Source organism: Phragmites australis, chromosome 2, assembly GCF_958298935.1.
Source record: "Phragmites australis chromosome 2, lpPhrAust1.1, whole genome shotgun sequence".
NCBI lineage: Eukaryota > Viridiplantae > Streptophyta > Magnoliopsida > Poales > Poaceae > Phragmites > Phragmites australis.
The window spans coordinates 14,183,090-14,188,711 of record NC_084922.1 but is presented as its reverse complement, the minus strand read 5'-3'; positions in this window follow the sequence as shown (position 1 = coordinate 14,188,711).

The window sequence follows — 5,622 nt, the reverse complement described above, 5'->3', positions numbered from 1 at the left end:
AAAGTTTTTCCCGATCCGACTTCGTGTGAAAAAGTTATGAATTTTTTAATGTGAGCTGTCATCGACCACTGCTGCAACTTTATTATAATTATTTGGGCATTTAAATGACCACGAATTAAAAAAAAATAACTATAAAGTTGTAGATCTAATCGAGAGCTATAATTTTCATATAAAATATTTCCCCCATCCAACTTCGTGTAAAAAAGTTATGAATTTTTTAAGATGGGCTGTGACAGTAACAATTATCAGTGCTAGTTTGTGGCTAGAACCAGCATTGATACTGATTATCAGTACTGGTTCGTGTCTAGAACTAGCACTGATACAGTCACTATCAGTACCGGTTCGTAGCTGAAATCGGCACTGATGTATCAGTGTCGGTTCTTGGCTAGAACCGACACTGATAATAACTATTAGTGCTACATATATGGTGTTCTATAGTAGTGTAAGTGGTTTACGAGAAGCCCTAGAGTTAGATAATATTCGAGATGACGCTCTAGCAACATATTTTCCGTTAGGTTTAGCATGGCTTTGATGCTCCACAGTAGGTATTCCAACAATCGCTCTGCTACCAGCCTTGGAATCAGAAAGTTCTAAAGCCCTGATGGTTTAGCTTTGTTGGCAGTTGCCTCAGCATCAGCCTGTTTCTGGGCAAGGGCCTCTGCCGTAGCCACTGCCTCATCATTATTGTTTTCTACCACTTCTGGATCATCTTGTAGTCTAATTATATTAACCATGTTGATAATGTATGTCCCTGAGTCATCAAAGTAAGCTTTCTCGTTGGAGAAATTCATTCAATCAATGCGAGGCTCTCTCTTTAAATCTAGTTGTTGAGGGTTAATCCCTGACAATGTGTTCGGGGTACACCCGTCGGCGGGAGCGTGATCAACATTTTCTACTAGTGGGAATGTGTTTATGTGTGATGATGAACTCAAGAACGCAGGGGGTTATACAGGTTTAGGCCTCTCGTGGGATAACAGTCTTGCATCCTGTGTATTTTCTTATGATAGGGATCAACTAGATATAGAAAGAGTTTCCCCCTCTTTTTACAAGCCTGATCCTCTCTCCTTTATATAGTAGAGGAGAGATGTATATACAAACAGTATATGCTAAAACTTTGGCAATCTCATTCCTGCCAAAAACCCCTACTACCAAGCTATCATTACGACGAGTAGGCATGCTCGGTTTGTCTGGTCGTCTTGCGCGTCCTATCCCATCAATCACACGTCGTTATGCCCACTTACGAGATTTTTGCTCCCGCCTACAGGGTCGTCTCATAGCATTAATTGCTACGAGATGGGCAACTGCACCACTACGCCGGCCACGACTTCGCTCGCTGAAAGGAGGTGTCTGGGGAAGGAAAACACTTGAGTGGGTAACATTAAATGAGATTAGACTGGTTAGGTGAATACCTATCCCACATCCAGTAAGGGCTGGTCGTGGGGTTTCCTTCCATGAGCAGGGGACTTGTCGCACAAGCCCTGCAAGACGTGCGCGCTAGAGTCAACTTTTGGTAATATCTACTGCCAGCGAGCTATTACTGGTGTGGGCACACAAAACAGGGGACCCCGTATTCTTTACATCCATAGTAGCCCCAAGCTCCCCTGAGGATGAGGGAGACTGAGTGGTTTTGCCATGTGGTCATGAACGTTGTCTTGTCACACCACATAAGTTTCAGCCAAGGGGTGTGGTTGTCGATGCGCCTCCTCACGTGATTGGCTCAAGAAACCACCTCCTAAGGGGAGGTTAAACGTTTAGAGAGAGAGATAGAGAGAGAGAAGATGTAAGTGGGATAGAACCGTGGGAGAGAGAAACATTAACTGCCACCAGACCTGGGAGAATTTTGGTTCCCTAAGCGTGACCCTTCGAATTTTGAGACGGGTGGACTCTACGACAGTTCGGAAAGCCAAAGGTCCCCGACGACCTTTCTCCAATATCTTTTAGCCTCCACGCCTTCGCACCTAGGGCCCCCTGTTTCCGTCACCGTTCGTGCTTTTACTACCCCCTCTGTCATGTTCTAATGGCGTCGTGCACGGGCAAAGCGCTAGACTTTCCTAAGTCCAAGTGTAACGCGACGAGGATGAAGCAGATGAGTGACAACCATCAGCTCCCTCGTCGCCTGTCTTTGGAGTACCGCCCTAGAGAGGATGTCGCTACTCCCCGCGAAAGAGAAATCGTGATGTTCATCTCCTTCTTCTTAGATGGCCTCGTTCATTCCTTTTCCGAGTTCTTCACCACCGTCATTTCCTTATACGATATTTGCTAACTCCATCCAACCCTAATTCCATCATCATGTTGAGCGTCTTTGCTCATATGTGTGAGAATTTCACTAGGGTCGAGCTGTGCCTCGGTCTCTTCAGGTTCTTCTACACTGTCAGGTTACAGACTAGGCCACTAGGAGCTGCGGATTTTGCCTCTACGACGGCATCGCGAGCTCCTACCTCAAGATGGGCCTTAAGTAACCGTGGTCGGGTGGAGAGATGAATGGTTCTATCTTGTGACAGAAGATTTCTTGGACAATATTCGTATTCTGAGCCGACCGACACAAACCACCGAGCATCAGGGGAGTGCTCCCGCAACAACTTCAAAGTTGCTAGTTCTCGTGGCATAGGTTAAGCACTTGCGGATGCCGGGCTGTCGGGGTCTGATGTTATTCGCGACTACATCAAACGCTAGTTGTGCCCTTTGCGAAGGAGAGCACATCTGGCATACTAGTACACTAGGAGCGATGATGTCACCTGAGAGAGCTCTGTATGTAATACTGCAGTTTCATCCTAAGCATTTTTTGTTTTAGCCATGTGCCATCTTAAGTATCCACCTCTTACCCAGATCTCCCTAACGATGCCATTGATTCACGGGTTAAATTCCTAATGGCGACTGCCCTGAGGAAGGGTGACCCTCCGCGTGATGCTCCTCCAATGTGTGATCTCCCTTCGTCAGAGAGGGCTCAGATCAGACTGGTACGTTTAGCATTTTCTCAGAATTTTTATCTCCAAGCTTTCTCCTAGGTGAGGGTTTCATGATCCGCATTACTACAGGGTCTCTCTAAGGTTGACGTCATGCATCTGGTGATTGACAAGGTCATGGGAGTTGTCTGGGAAATCAACTCCGGTGCCCTCCCGACCCCTTCATCGCCTAGTACCACTTTGGTCAGCACTTAACCTGATCGCAGTGACGATCAAGCTACCCAGAGCCGGATATCAACCACGGGTGGAGGTTCTGCATGCGGTGCTGGTCAGCAGAGAGTTGACCAACCCTACCATAACCAGACTCTCTCCAACCAGGTCCATACCGACTAGGTCCGCACCGACCAGACTTGCCCCAACCAGAGTCACATCAACTTGGCCCGTACCGAATAGGTCTGCCCTGACCAGAGCTGCCCCGACCAAACTCACTCTAACTAAGCTGGGGGCGACCAGACTGCTACGGAACAAGGCTCTGTGTCAGTGAGGAAGATAGCAGTGGAGGGATCTAAACACACTGAAGTGAACAAACGAGCTTTTGGGACACCGGTCACGGGTGGTTTCACAAGGACAAGGCTTGTGCTCACCCCTCCGTCCACGTTGTAAGCTTCTTGTTTAGGCTTAGGTGCTCTGATTTATCTTTTATTTCTTGACTCCGTAATCTGATGCTATTGCAGGTCCTCAAATCCCCCACAGACCCCAGTCACGACTCCTCCGGCACCTCAGCAAGATGTTCCAGCCCCCAGCCTCCAGTAGCTCCAGCGCCGGGAGCACTGGTCTTGACTTCCACACCTGCAGAGCAGGTCATGGAGCACACTCCAGCATTCGACCTGCTTTCCTTGGTTTCCCACCTTCCCACCTCCACCCGAAGACTGATCGCTAAGAAGGAGGCGACGGACAATAGGTGTGCTGAGCTGGAGAGGCTGGTGGCCGAAGAGAAGGAGGCGAGGCGCTTACATCAACAGGGAAATGCCAAGCTTCATCAGGAAAATGCCGCGCTCGTTATTGAATGTTCTCAGCTAAAGGAGGGTGAGGGAAAGACCCACAATATTCTTGAGGAAACCTTTAAGGCGATCCAACGTCCCCTGCGGAGCATCAGACTGGAGACCCCTGACACAAAGGATGAGAGGGCTGCTCGGGATTGGGCCTATGTCATCCACGTCCTGACAGAGAGGTTTGCCTAGCTCCCAGGTATCCTGGTGGTGAGGACCTCGGAGGATGTGACGATGACGTCGAAAGCTGTGGTGGTGTACGTTCTTAAGTGCTACCATTGTCACGCCCCCAACTTTAACCTCGAGATCGTCTGGGAAGGGGTCGTGACCACCGAACCTGTAGCCATGGAGAGATTGGAGGCAAAGTGCCAAGGGGGAGGATTTTCATAGGGTCTATCTTTCAGGTGGAGGTCGTCGAGGAAACTGTTGAAGAATAGTAAATTTTGAACTGTAATTTAGGTTTGCATTATATATCAATGAAGCATTTGATTTCTCTGATGAGCTTGTGTCGCTGCTATGGTCGTAGAGCCCAAGAATTGGCTACCCCTCTTGCTTGCTCCGAGCCCCCAACCACACCTGTTGATAGCACTGATGACCAGAGTAGTCTAGAAGTAGTGGCCGAGTGCGAGCTTAGGTTTGCGGTGGAGCGAGAGATCCTGTAAAGTGATCTTCGAGGTGCATTGACCCTACCCCCATTAAGCAAGGTGTAGTCCTCTACTAGTCAAGTGAGCCTCGACCAGCTGACTCCTACGTGGTTTGCAACCTATTTCCATGACCAGCTTGTCCGGAGGAGCTGTTGGTGGTGAAGAGAGACTTGGAGCAAGTGATGAGGGAGGATGACCAGCTGTAGGCATGTTTCTATGACCGTCTCAGTCAGACGTTCACCCCATTCGACTACTGCTCTAGGTCCCTAGCATTCAAATCCGCCCCACTTCTGAAGTCACCATAACTGGTCATGTCGACTAGTTCGTGGACGCCTCCAAGGAGGTGGGTGCGCTCGAACAAGGCTGTGAGGGAACATATGCAACCATTTGTTTGCGATCACACTCCACGGTGCCTTCCTTGCCTTTCCTTGTGTCAACGAGCACTTCCCCTACCTAGACCTTGATATGACGATCTTGCTAGTTAGGTCTGTGGCGGATAGGACAACCCTTGGCGCAACAAGCCCTTCAGTGGTGACTAGCGCTCGACTTGGGTTAGTGCTTATGGCCTCACGGTTGTTACTCCCCAGCCGCCCATATCCTTGAAACTGTGCGAGTGGCAACCTGAATCCCCACTAAAATGGTTTGGTACTCACCACAAGACCAAACAAGCAAAGTAACTAGAAGACAAAAAAATAGGAGAAAAAATAGGAACAAAGGACTATAGAATTTATACTGTTATAAAGCCCCCAACCGCCTGATCGGCAAAAAAAAAAACTACCGACCAGACAATCAAGCCTCAGAAAAAAAAACTTACGTGGGAGATTGTTCCTTTCTGGGAAATCCTGCAAAACAAAGAGTCTGATTCTTTTGAATTGGAAAAACTTACAAGACATGTTCCACGCTTGTCTAGAAGATCCTGCAAAATAGGAAAATTGGCCCATCTTTCAGCAACCCTAGACATAGAACTTGCGTAGATGGGCTTTGTTCCAAGAGTTATGCAATTCACGGCCATCCTCCATGGCTAAG